At 44.3% G+C, this 13,863-nt stretch overlaps 1 protein-coding gene across 2 annotated transcripts in view; it reads left to right on the forward strand.

The window, feature by feature from the left end:
* Window positions 1–11,420, forward strand: part of STK35 (serine/threonine kinase 35) — a 30,703-nt gene extending 19,283 nt beyond the window's left edge. Inside the window, exon 3 of one of the 2 annotated variants that reach the window (XM_077831811.1) lies at window positions 5,924–11,420. The gene's annotated coding sequence lies outside the window, so the exon portion shown is untranslated. Of the gene's footprint in view, window positions 1–2,175; window positions 2,666–5,923 lie in introns of those variants that run through there. The other variant, XM_077831810.1, reaches the window with a different exon arrangement.
* Window positions 11,421–13,863: the final 2,443 nt, after the last annotated feature.

Raw genomic sequence — 13,863 nt, forward strand, 5'->3', positions numbered from 1 at the left:
GGTAAGGAAGCAACCAACCCCAAACTCTTACCCCTTTAAGGGCCAAATAAATTCCTCCTCAGCTCACTTCAGGGTTCCATAAAAAAGGTGACCTACCTCAGATCAAAGCAAAATGGTCCCATGTGTCTTGTTTCAGTATGGCCCCAAGAACACACAGCCCCCGCTTTGCCTTCAGCTCTCTGCTCATTCCCTCACTTACTGCTCTCTTCCTCTTTCCTAAGGAATTCAATAATTCCCCACAGCTGGTCCCACTGCCCTTCCACCCTCAGGGTGGGGGCCTATACAAGCTATCACAGTGCTGAATTCATTGTTGAGCTGTTGGCTATGGTCCAGTCCTATCTGGTATTAAAATATAACAAAGGAAGGCCATTAATTTTAAATTAATTAACTTAAACAGCCTTAGTACGTTTGAACAAAGTCGCACAAATAACCTGCAGGCCGGTGAAGAGCAGTCTTCTGTTTTGTCTTTCATTTGTGAGTTCAGTTTTAAAGTGCTAGATTGACAGTCTTGGAGAAAAAAAATTCCCTATCCTCAGAACAGACCAAGATCCAGATTGCTAAACAAAAAGATCTCAACCCTGATCTGGAGGGACCTTTTGAGGGGTGAAAGGATGGCTCATCCCATCTCTTCCCTGATCAACATGACTACAATTAATGCCACATGTTGCTTTTGTGGTTGGGTGCTTGTCTCCTGGAAACTGGTCTGAAAAAAACATACTCACATCACACAGGTCCCAGACATCCACTAGCCAATAATGAATCTTGCTCACTACCAACTTGAGCTGGATTCATTAGCCTTTAGCCATTGTTAAACTTCACAAAACCCCCTTCATGTGCTTGGGTCTGGGGATGGCGTTTGGGAAACTCCATAAAGGATCACAGAAATGTAGGGCTGGAAGGGAGCTCATGAGGTCATCAAGGCCAGCCTTCTGTGGGGGATGCAGGATGAAGTAAACCTGGACCAGCGGTGACAGGAGTTTATCCAGCCTGTTCTTAAAAACCTCCAGCGATGGGGATTCCATAGCCTCCCATAGACGCCTGTTCCAGAGCTTAACTGCCCTAATAGTTCTAACGACCCATAACGTAGTTGAAGACTTATCAGGTCCCCCTTCAGTCTTCTTTTCTCAAGACTAAATGTGCCCAGTTTTTTTTAAACCCTTCCTCATAGGTCAGGTTTTCTAAATCTTTTATCATTATTATAACTCTCCTTTGGGCTCTCTCCAGTTTGCTCACATCTTTTCCAAAATATGGTGCCCGGAATTGGACACAGTGCTCCAACTGAGGCCCCACCACAGCTGAGTAGAGCAGGACACCTCCCGTGTCTTACATACAACACTCCTGTTAATATACCCTAGCATGATATTAGCCTTTCACAACTTCACATTGTAGACTCAGAATTTGTGATCCATTGTAACCCCCAGATCCTTTTCAGCAGTACGACCACCTAGCCAGTGAGTCCCCATTTTGTAGTTGGGTATTTGATTTTTCCTTCTTAAGTGGGGATTTTTGCACTTATCTTTACTGAATTTCATTTTGTTGATTTCAGACCAATTCTTTAATGCGTCATGGTTATTTTGATTCTAAACCTGTCCTCCAAAGTGCTTGCAGCCCCTCCCATCTTGGTGTCATCTGCAGATTTTAGAAGCATCCTCTCCACTCTATTATTCAAGTCAGTAATGAAAATACTGACTAGTACCAGACTCAGGCCACACCCTTGAAGGACCCATTAGATACCCCTTCCCAGTTTGACAGCAAGCCCTTGATAACTACTCTTTGAGTACGGCCTTTCAACCAGTTATGCACCCACCTTCTAGTAATTTCCTTTAGACCGTATTTCCCTAGGTTGCTTCTGAGAATGCCATGTGGGACTGTGTCAGAAGCTTTACTAAAATTATGCTACATTACATCTACTGCTTCCGCCCTCTTCCCTCGTCCAGTAACCCTATCAGAGAAGGAAATTAGGTTGCTTTGTTTCTGTATACACTTAAGCAGCATGATGTAGAACCTAGCAAACTAAGATAGTGATTAACTCCCTCCCCCACCTCTTCCGTGCCCTTTCGTCCCATGCAGGGGAGATAATGTGATTAATGTGAGAATCTGCAGGTTAATCTCTGCCTCCCCCACATTAGTAAGAACGCTCTGCTACCGAAAATAACTGACTCATGCTCTTTGCAGGACTGCCCCCATGCCATCTCCCACTACTTCAGTGTGACCTGTGCCATGTGCTGGGCACTGTGGACAAGAACTCCCAACTGCATGCACCAGGTCTTGGTATAGTAATTGATATGCTGTTGATGCCCTCGTGAACATTTTAGCTAATTAAGACTATAAGTGTCATCAGTGGCGGGATTAAAAACTCTTGCACCTACCCCCTCAAAACAGTGTTCATCAGTTCAGCTCTCCTTTTGTCAAAAAGAAAAGGAGTACTTGTGGCACCTTAGAGACTAACCGATTTATTTGAGACTAACACGGCTGTTACTCTGAAACCTTTTGTCTAAAGTTATTTTGGGAAACTTTGAAGTTGGTGAAATCTCTCAAATACTTCAAATGCGGGATCTCTTCTGGGAATGCTCTGGTTCCAGTGAAACTCAAACAGAAGAGCCATACGAACCTGCTTATGAGGCTGCAGCATAAAAGAAACAGTCTGGAAATTTTCCTCTGTAATTTCCTTTAAGAAACATGCTCCTGATGTTCCAGGTGCCTTTGCCCATGGCAGAATGCTTTGTCTTTGTAGTGAAAGTTTATCTGGTCAATCCACTAGCACACTATTCTGATTAGCATCTCTCATCTGTACTCTCCTAGAAAGCATAGTTAATAAATACATTCCCATTTCACTGCTTCAAGCCAAGGTGGATAAAAACAGATTAAACTGATTTATTTAAATATATTTATTTTAAAAAAATCAACCTATTAACATTTGACAACCTACATTAAGGCCTAAATTTACTCTAATCTATTAAAATAAAAAAATTCAAGCTGTACATGTTTTCTGCCAAAATTTTAAAGAAAGTCAGCACTGAATTGCTGGAAGGTCACTGGCTAAGCAGCTGGAACCAGAGTTTGTTGAAGTGCTAAACCGGTTTTTGTCAGTAGTAACCTCTGCGACAGCTATAGAGAATATTTTCTTCATTTCAGTTTATTGAACTAAGTTAGTTCAATGACTAGTTCTTTCAAAATTAAGAAACCAATTGGGAATTGAAAAAGCAGGAAGGCTTTTTTCCTCTTCCAATCAAAGACTAAAAACTAAGTGTGAGAACATAAGATCTACTAGTTCTAAAATCCTGAAAGACATGATGACCAGAAACAATCACTTCAGTTCACAAACTGCATATAATACTTCCTTTGTTTAATAAATCAGTTGGTTTTAAATGCAAAATATGTTTTGATAAACTCCTCCACCCCCCCACCCCCCCGCTTAAGCACATTTGAGGTAGTTTTATTTAATTTTAAAAAAAAATGTTTCTGCACATTAAATTCCAGTTTCCCATCCAAATAGAGCTTGACACTAATCACAAGTTTAAAAATATCTAGTAAATAAGTATCATTCAGAATTTTAACATAATAAAAAAGTGAAAATTAAGAATCTGAATAAATTATGTTAAGCTATATGACTGCTTAAATAAATGTGTCTAGATACAATGTGTTGTCCTTGTAAGCAAAAAGAAATAAAAATTTAGTGTAAAGACTATATTTAGTTGCAAGTCAACATGTTTTAATAGTTACCAGTGAGAATCAACTTTTCTTTAAGATAATCTTATTTTGCATTTGTATTTTTTAGTTAAAATTGATTTAAATCGAGGCTTCCTGCTTGCCGATTTAAATCATGATTAAAGTTGAGTGATTTAAATTGGTTTGATTTTAAATCAATCCACTCTGCTTCAAGCACCAGGAGAGGAGGTTTCTTCCTTTAAGAAGTTTATTCTTTAACAAGATTTCTTAGTATATAAACGGATTTCAGTGATTTTCTGGGACGTAACCATCTTTCCTCAACAGGTTAATTCTGTCATTATTAAGTCAGCAGCACTGTTTTAGTGGGGAACTGATTTCACTCATTGGAGGGGGGAGTAAACTCCCATGTACTTCACTGCCACCATACCCAGAGTTTGTCTTGGAGAAATGTAGCTTGATGGGATTGGCCAAACAAAAGCAAGGCCCTATACTACACATGACATTTCTCCGCTTGTCCGTATAACTTTTGAACACTGCACTGGATCAATTCCAAGATTTCAGAGAGTGGTGCAGAATGAAGGGATGCAAGGAGCTCCTGATACACACAGTGAGCTTGATCTACAATTAGGGTTTGCCAGTTTTGGTTGGATGTATTTCTGGAGATATCACATGACAGTCTTTAATTAAAGATTAATCTTTAATTTCTGGAGACCCCAGGACAATCCTGGAGGGTTGGCAACCCTACTTACACCAGCAGCAAAGGGTGTCAGCCTCTAGTATTACTGGCTGAGCAAAGTGAGATCCTACATTCAACATGATGGCATTTCTCTGTTGGGATGTAACATAACTTTTGAACACCACATCCAATCAATTTCAGAATGTCAGGAAATGCACTTGGCATCGGGTTAGTGCAGACATCAGCTTATGGGAGGACTAGACAGGGGTACGCAATGAACTTGGCCTGCAGAAGCAACAAAGCATGTGACCTCTAGCGACTAGTTACAAGTCAAACATGGAACGAAGGCATATGAACCTTCTCAAGTTGCCAGTCTAGCCCCTTCGAAACTTGACTCCCCATTCTGCTCTGTAAGTCCCATGTGTGAGCTAACTAGCAGACCATAGCAATTAGCATGCAGAGATGGAATCTAACATCCCTGAGAGTTAACATTCACAGCCAATAAGAAACAGTCTCTGCTCCTCTTGAGTTTCTCAATGTGTGTACAGCAAAGGGGATTTTTTTAATTGCCTCCAGCACAACTTGAGAAGCCTAAGATGCTTTCTCACTGTTAGTGAATTGAAGACGTTCATATCTGAGTGCGACATCCACACTGTTTCTCCTTTAGTTGGACATGTGTACACACAGTTGAAAGTGTTTTTAAATGGGCATGCTCATGAGCATATCATATGGAGCCTCAGGAAAATGTGCTTTCATGTCTTAATAGATACTCATCCAGCACACCATGGCAGACCTCTTTTAGGATGTAGCTACATTATTTAAATATAAATGTGGTGTTATCCATGGTTAAGTGACTGATCTCAGTGATCGAACACAGTTTGGGCACGTATAAATAGCATGTTGCCAAGATTTATACATTGATTATATATGTTTTGATTATGTTTTGGAGAAGGAAAACAAAATTCTGAGGCCCAGACCTGCTATAGCCAGTCCTGGATCAGTGACAAGAACATTGCTAGGCTGCGGGATTTGTGAGTTTTAAAGACAAATATTTCAGACTATTCAGGACTGGAAACAAGTACTTATATACTTAAATCTCTCTGCAGTGGTATCTACAGTCAGTTCCACCCATGGTCAGTTACAAGTATCTGATCTCAGAATCCATTCACTCTATTACCATTTTACTTTTCTCTTCCCAGTTGAATTCGTCTGATTTATTTTTTTTTAAGCAACTACTGGTTTATGGCATTAGAAGCCATTGCTTTACAGTAGATGAAAGCAAACTGGAGTAGCTGATTCCAGTCAGGGTGAAGCCTTAATCTCCAATTCATACAATCTTTCAGCAACTGGCAGGTAAAAATGGTGCAAGTGAAATGCCGGGAGGTGGGAAAGCAAGGTGAGCAGAATGAGAGGATTTGAAAGGTCCAATATCTCTCACTGTGTCAGGGCGAGCCATTTTGGCTGGCCAGCCAGCCAGTGGTGAGGCTTTCAGGACATTACATTTTTCCAGGTACAGCCCCTAGACCAGTGAGTGAAACAATGGCAATATCTGATCTCTGGTTTTTATTTTTTTTCTAGGTTTATTTACCAGGGACCTACAATCTCCATTATTTACATGCACAGAGGGAAGCAGATGGTATTGAAGATCACCTGACAACAGGATCTCTGGCAATGGGATCTCTGGTTTGTTTTGGGTTTTTTGGTCATGTGAGATTTCAGAAGGGCTTCAAGGATTCTGCTCATTTGGTTACAAGACTATTGAATGAGGTCAAGAAGAACACATTTCTCTTTCCCCCACCTCCCCACTCCTTTCCCCCACCGTTTCAGCCTTGTTACTCAACTAGAATGCTACAGGTTCTTCTGGGAAAGACCTGTGTCTTTTTACCAACACTGATTGGAATTAAAATCTCTGCAAAGCATTCCCTCAACTGCTGACAAGTACCAAGACTCAAAGTCAGGATGTGCCCGAGTTTGTTTTTTAAAGTTAATATTCTTTCTCTAGGGGAGAGAAGCTCACTGGGCTTGCTCTGTAGTTGGGAGATTGTAGAAAAAGTAAGGTCTTTGAAGCCCCATGTTGGAAACAGACAGTCATGTGGCTCAGAACCAGATGGCTCCTTAACAGGCAGGTGCTGCCCAGGCTATAAAGCAAGTGACATTAGAGTAGGGTAGCGAAAATAACAAGATGGAAAAGAAATTGATTAGGCAAGATTGGTGCTGTAGTGGAAAGAGCTCCCCACCCAAATAAAAAAAGTCATCTGTGAAATTTGGCAACTGAGAGCCTAATTCTGTAATGGGCCTGTGGAGTGGATGGGACAGATTTTCAGGTGATCAACTGAACTGTAGGGTGGATGTATGTGACAAAAGCAGAAAGTAACTGAAAAAAAGATCTGAAGTCACTTGTTCCAAACCTCAGCTGTGAAGGATTTGGTAGTATTGGAGGTAGGGGCCCTGACAGCTAGTCACTCACTGTATGATTTCAAGGCTCCTGCAGAAGACCGTTTGCCCTTTGTGTGATAACTGTGGCCTACAAAGAGCAAAGAGAAGGCTGGTCAGGCTTGGGCACTGAAGTTATGCCTCAGCAGGATGTAGGGGTAAGGAGGTGGGACTCACAAGCTGAGCAGTTAATACTTAGTTTCCTGGCCTGCATTTGGAGCAGCACTGACATTCTGGGACTGACTCTGTGTGATGGTTTTGGTAGCTCTTTAGACCTTGCTCGATGTAAAGCACAGCATCCTTCTTACCCTGTGATTTCTTAAACATGATAGAAATGTCTTCCCAAACCATTACAAACCCCTGCTGGAATACTGGTCTAGGAGGCATGAGTTGTGCTTCCAGACTAAATCTCTCTCACCCAGTTACCCAAGTATTCCACTGTCATTGTGGTAGGATGTGACTGGCTTCACAATTAGAGAAGGGCCCTGCTGACCTAATCATACAGGATCTTTACAGTACTAACATGCCTGCTGTCTGTGCGGACACTTCAGTCTTATTTCTCTTCATTGACATTTTTGTGCACCCATTTGCTACTTGTCTGTCTATTCAGTATGCTGTACAATCCCATAAAAGTGAATGAGAATGCAATAACTCCATTAGGGCTCGATTAAGGATGGTGTCTAGTTTGTTTGTTTTTTAAACCTGTAAGCCTTGACACCTCTGCTGAGGTTGAATGCAGTGACCAGAGAAGATTTGGGTGGCACCTTACCAGGAAAGTTGTGCTGTGCATTAGGGGAATAGCAGAGCAGTAGTATATAGTTGTAGTTATGTGCTTCTCCCCACCTGATTGAACACCTTGTGTTTTGAAGGTTTCACACAGATATAGTAACCAGCATAGCACAAGCCCAGGTCCCTCTTTCCTGCACCCCCACTGAGATGCTTCTCTGTGCTGTGATGAGCCACAGCCAGACCTTGAATACTCTCACTTCTTCCCAAGATGGTTATTTGGGGTTAGGACGTTTGGGTTTGGTTATCAACCACAGAGGACTGTCTGGCTTTGTAACTCCTCAGTTCAGTTTGGTTAGTCTACATTCAATTCCCAGCTTAGCAGGGTGCTGTTGTAGCAGCCTCTAGGATACCTCCCCGCTCTGGAGTAACAAAGGGGTGGATTTTCTCACTACTGGAAGCCCCTCATCAGTCACATGGTGCATTGAAACATAACACAGGCTTACGTGCTGTTCTGCCCAAGTTGTTTTTCCATCCTCCTTGCTGTTTTCCTGACCCATGTTCTTTAGAAGCACCCCAATACTCCTGCACTCTTGTTCACAATAGAACTTGTCTTCCATGTGACTGTCTACATCAGGCGGCCAGCTGCTTCCTCCAGGCAGAGCCTCCTTCCCCCAAGTCCAAGACTGTATTAACTACACCTGTCTCAGGACAAGAGCCTCAAGCTTGTATTTCAACGCTCTTTGGGCACTTAACCCACGCTAGCTATGCATGGATAGGACAACTGACAGCAGAAGCCATGCTCTAATAGCAAGGCTATTCAGTACAGCTTTGCAACTGTTGGCTGCTATAGCTACATCCATGGCTAGAACTGCTAGAGAACAGAAGACCTGCTCTTACTGTGTACGCTCACACATGCCTTCCCTGCCAGAAAGAAGCCCAAGGGGGATGTTATGGCACAGAAGGCAACTTCCAGGCAGACTCCTAGGAGAGCTGCTTTGACTTAGATAGTGCTTGTCTCAGAACTTTCCATTTAAGCTGCTTACCACCTCCGGTGATATTTAAGCCATCACCTCCCAGAGGCTTCCAATTCTGGTACGCCCTCAGAGGCTGTGTGCTCTCTCCAGCACTGCTGTATGTGGTGGGTAGGCAGATTTCAGACAGAGTGCCACTTGCTTCAAGTCCTCACCCGTGGAGGAATCCTTTTTGTTGGATATCCATGAGTGCCTCCTTCCCCTCTCTGGAAACTTCAGTGAAGACATGACTACTCCCCTACTTAAATGCACTGCTGGCAGAGCATGTGGCTAGCCACCTGGTTAGTGTAAAGTCACCTTCTCAGCCCTGCCATGACTTCAAGCCACCTTCAGATCTCACGTTGCCACTTCAGCTTTTGCATTGCAGATGTGTTTTTAAAACAGCTTGATGTTAGCTAGATAGACCGTAGTGCCTTATAGTATTTAGAAAACACTTTGGAGGAAGAGTTCTAGGGCTGCTAGCCTTTGGCCAGTTGGGTCATTTCCCCTTTAGTTTCTGTCAGTCTAAATATGCTTCTCTCCTTTGATTGCCTGCCGATGATGGCTTTGCTGCAGAGTGCTCTAAGTTCCCTAGAATAGTGAGGCAGTCATACAGTTTACAGGTAGTGGTGTCTCACCACACCTCACCTCTAAATCCTCTGGGCCCTGTCCAGACTCATCCTAGAGCAACAGCAGCTAAAGAGGGAATTGCTCTAACCTACAGCTTTTGCAAGGACATAAAGCTTTCTGGGAAGGGGCATCTCTTTCCTTGTGCTTGACATCATCTGTCTGCCCAGCTCCTCCACCTTACTACTGCTGCCTGAAACGTCTCACCCATCATATACATTTTTGGCATTAGGCTTTACAGCTGGGGAAATTCTAGCTTCTGGGAAAAGGGAGACTAAGGGGGAGGCTCAGGACTGCCTGGTCTCTGCAGCTCATATTCATGCAGGAGCGTCTCCTGATTTCTAACTGACCACGCTTGATACTGAACTTAAAAACTGACACTGGAGGGACAACTCTAGCTGTTACAAGGTCTAACCCTAACCAGAGTGGGGGCGAGTTGAGGGCTCCTACCAAGGAAGTTCCACTGAGATTGAGACTCGCTCTCACGAGCCAGGTTTTTGGTAGAACAGATGACATGGCCCTGTCCATGTTATAGGATTGTATTAAAATTGTTTACTTCTAAATATCCTGTTTACAGTGGGAGTGAGGGGAAGTAGCCACATTTCTGGAGGACTTCGAAATGCGTTGGCTACACCAACCTGCACTGGAGGTCGGCACCTCCAGCATCGCACCAACACGGGGTTGGCTGTAATACCACCAATGTGAGGAGCGGGGCGCCGAGATAGGCTCAATAGGCTGGTTAGAGAAGGGGTCGAACTAGCTTCCCCCGTGTTCTCCTGCTGCTGTGTTTAAGGTTCAGAGGGGCTAGTGACAGCTAGACAGTGGTCCCCCTTTAGTCTTCCTTTACTCCTCAGGATCCAGCTCCTTAACATATCAGGAGGCTCCCAGAGCCTTCGTGGAGCAATAAGAGACTTTAACAAAAGTTACCATCTTTGTGGAATTCCTCATTTGTGTAAATCTTCTCCATATGCAGTATCTACTCTGGGTTTAAGCCTGCCCAGGGACATGGTGCAGCTACAAAGAGAACAACCAGCTACAATGGGGGCAAAAATCCAAACATACTAAGTTTAATTTACAGAGGCCATGATAGTGGGGAACACATTGCTGCTTTGTTTGGTTTCCTCCTCTAAACACACTGCCAAAGCATGTTAGGCAAAACCCTTCCCAGGTGCTACTGGTGTTACTGTTGCTTTAACACTTTGTTTTAAAGCTAGTCTTCTTTTCCCTCTGGAGTTGAGTTGGTGCCCTTCAGAGATTTTTCTCTAGAAAGCTAATCAAGCACTTACCCCATTCTTCAGCATCCACCCCTACATTGTCATCTGTAGGTGGATCTAGACCATGCTGCTCAAATTCCCCTCAAGCTGTGTACTGCACATTGCATTGCAGCCAACCAACTTTCTTGGAGACACTGGTCTTTGCACTGAAGCAATTCAGATTTGAGGTTTGGCTGCAGTACCCTGGAGCTGGACCTTGTATTTTTTCTGATGCTTGGCAACACTAGTTTGTGTGGCTGAACAAAGCAAATTACTTGGCATTCACATTTATCCATTCCTTCCATGTTGCAAGCAATACATCTGCTGCTGGCACCTCTGGCTATAGTTCCTGGAAATCACTGCATAGGCTGTTCTGTTCGCTACACTACAGTGCTAGCTATTTCCTATGTGAATTGGTGCCTGCTTACGTTGGGCTGCCCACTTCCAGTGTAAACATTTGACTGCAGTGTGAAATGACAGTCCGCCACTTTCCTGAAACCACCCGTGACAAAGCAGTTACACCATTGCAGTCTAAAAGCATTTTCACACTTTTCAGAGTCGAGGGGGAAGGGAGGCAGGGTGAAAAGGACAGTAGAAAGTGGCCTCTTCTAACTGCAACGTGACAAATTCCATCTTTCTGCAGTTTGCTATCTCAATGCTTTTAACTCTAAGGTGTGGCTCCCAGGGGGATTTGTGGTTGGATATTTAATGCATCTTCTCTGCTGAACGAGGTAGAGTGGGAAGGCTTAAACCCAGACTCCAAACTAAAGTTAGTTCATGATACTAGTTGTTAAATCTGTATTTTTCTTTTTTGCACAGAAGCTGGTAATCTAGGACCTATGTGTGAACTTTATATAAATATTTTTTGTACTTGGTTTACTTGGGTTGGTATGAGACGTATTTAAGTTCCTTGAACACTGTGGATACCCTGATGTGTATGAATGGCAGAGGCGTTGTAAATTAAGATTCGTTTGTGTGAATAAAGCTGTTTGATGGGGTTGAAAAGCCATACTCAATTTGAAACGTGAGTTTTGTTTCTTTGTTTTCAGCCTTCCAGCTGCAACACATTGTTAAGAGAAGGGAATCCTTGGAGCAGCAGCATACACCATGCGCTCAAAGAACTGCAGGGGCCGGGTCAGGCTTGTTCTTTGATTTCCCCTTAGGGAGGCTTCCAGCATCGAGCTCCAGCAGAGAAATGGCCAAGAAGTTAAGACATGAACTGTGAAGTGAAAGAACCTGCAGCTCCTCTCTCCAGAGAAAGTGGTGGGGAGAGGGGAAACAGGAGTGAGGGCAAGACAGGAGCAAGGCTTCCCTTCCGCCTCTGTCCTGTTACAACCACCTAGGCCACTGCTATTTCCAGCCTCCCCCCAGATCTTGCCAAGGTCTTACAGCAAGGAGGGACAAGAGCTCACAGTATAGTGCTGATATGAAAGCAAGCCAGGAAAAGGTTTTTCCATTGTAAGGAGCAAAAGGTGCAACCTGCAAATCAAAGAAACCCTAACTAAGGTGATGAGCACAGTCCAGGCTCTTATGGGCTACAGCTAGAGCTCTGGCTGAAACAGAAACCTTGATCTTGGAAGTTTTATTTCTGCTTCACTTCTTCCAAGAGAGAGTCTCCTGCTCCGGGCCTTGAGGAGGAGGCTGAAAGGCAGAGTCTTAAATTCTGTTGCACCATTGGAAATGTTGGCAGGCTGGGGTCAAGCTGCAGAGGGCAGGTAGAGCGTGAAAGGGGCTGCAGCTAACAGTGCCATGTTAAACAACTAAAGAAAATCGGAGGCTAAAATGGCTTTAGGTTGCACTTGTTTAAAACATCACCTACTACCCCATTGCAGAGGGCATTGGTTTAAGCTATCCATGACTTCTCACCCTGAGAGAGGCTTCAGAGTTTGTCTAACCTTCCTTTGGGAAAGGACTCATCAGGTTGGGGCCATAAAGGTAACATTGCTTCTGCTGTGCATACTCTTGACCCCCCAAGAGCAGCTCTGGGAGCCCTGACCTAAGCCGGTTTTATGTCAGGGATGTCCCTTACAGTGGAGGTGAAGAGCTGGACTCACACCTGCTTAATGACATTCTGAAATAGGCTCTGCTGCTTCAGAGAGGTCCCGTCTCTTACACAGACGGGCAGCAAAAGGAGCGCACGAACACAGGAGAGGGTGTGTTCCTCTCCTCAGAGCTACTTTGGGAAGCCAGTTTACAGATAATCCCTTTCCCGCTCCTGGTGTGGCTGGACATTCTGGGCCAGCAGCATGGTATCCCTACCGCAATGGAGAGGTCATGGTCTGAGGATTCTCTCAAAGGTCACGCCGAAAACAGAAGCTGAAGAAAATTCTCTTTATAGCTTAGTATCAATCTGAGGAGGTTGGAGGGGAAGTGGCCTGCCCCTATGGTGGAATGACTTAGTGCCACCACGATTAGACCATCATCATTTGTAGCCTAACCCAGAGGATTCACAGCAGGGAGGAGTTAGGCCACAAAAAGATGCATCAATGTTCTCTACCTGCTCTGAAGCCACCTCCCCCCATGCTGGGTCTGGGAGGAACTGAAGTTCTGCTTCAGCTGCAGGGAAGCCCACATAAGGGGCTTCTTCTCATCCTGCCCACCCCTGTCCCTGGGTGAATGGAACTAGCTAAAATGAAAATAGGACATCCTGGAACTGAACTCCTTGGGCCCAAGTCATCAGCCTGCACCTTGCGTCAACACCCTGCATGACGACCAAGGAGCGGTTCCCAGCTCTGTGCTGGTGTAAGCACGTACACAAGGTTCAGGGAAATGAGGGAGTAAGTACCATGGGCTCCTGAGCGAGAGAGCCTTCCGCAAACTCTGTAGCATGACCCTAGGCAGAGAGGCCTGCGGGGTCCATTTCGGTAACAGAAGTGCAGACAGCTACCTGCCAAAGGCAGAGGGCGCAAGTTGGCCTATGTCACTGAACTCCGCCTTTGACAGAGGGAACTTAAAAGGACGGTATCCTAGGAGATGCTGAATGCCCTAACTCCCACTGAGCCTGCTTCTGCCTGCTGCTGAGAAGAGAGCTCATTTCTTTAATTCCTGGAGCAATGAACTCATATGCAGGGGCCCAGCAGCTCCTCTGCTAGCCTTTCAAAAGGGATGCTACCAAGGCTGGTTAGACCCAGCTGTGAGTTTTCTGATAGCGAGTGGAGAAAGACAGTGTAATGATTCACAGAGTTTGGTTTCAAGGTCAGCACAAAACCAGACACTTTGACACTTATTCTAAAATAAAAGCACAGCAATAGATGTGAGTAGCACCAAAGTGACGTGGGGGGGGGGTGTTCAAATTTAAATTATGAAAGCGGTCTCAACTGTGTTCTATTAATAATCTCACGTGTACTTATCACCTTTAAATGTGAATGAGCCCCAAGCACTTTGCAAACCATATAGCAACTGCTCGGGGGGGGAAAAAAAAAAAAACCCTCCGTCCCGGAGGTGACTGCATTTTAACACACAGCAA

The sequence above is a fragment of the Eretmochelys imbricata genome, chromosome 13 (assembly GCF_965152235.1).
Source record: "Eretmochelys imbricata isolate rEreImb1 chromosome 13, rEreImb1.hap1, whole genome shotgun sequence".
In the NCBI taxonomy this organism is placed as follows: domain Eukaryota; kingdom Metazoa; phylum Chordata; order Testudines; family Cheloniidae; genus Eretmochelys; species Eretmochelys imbricata.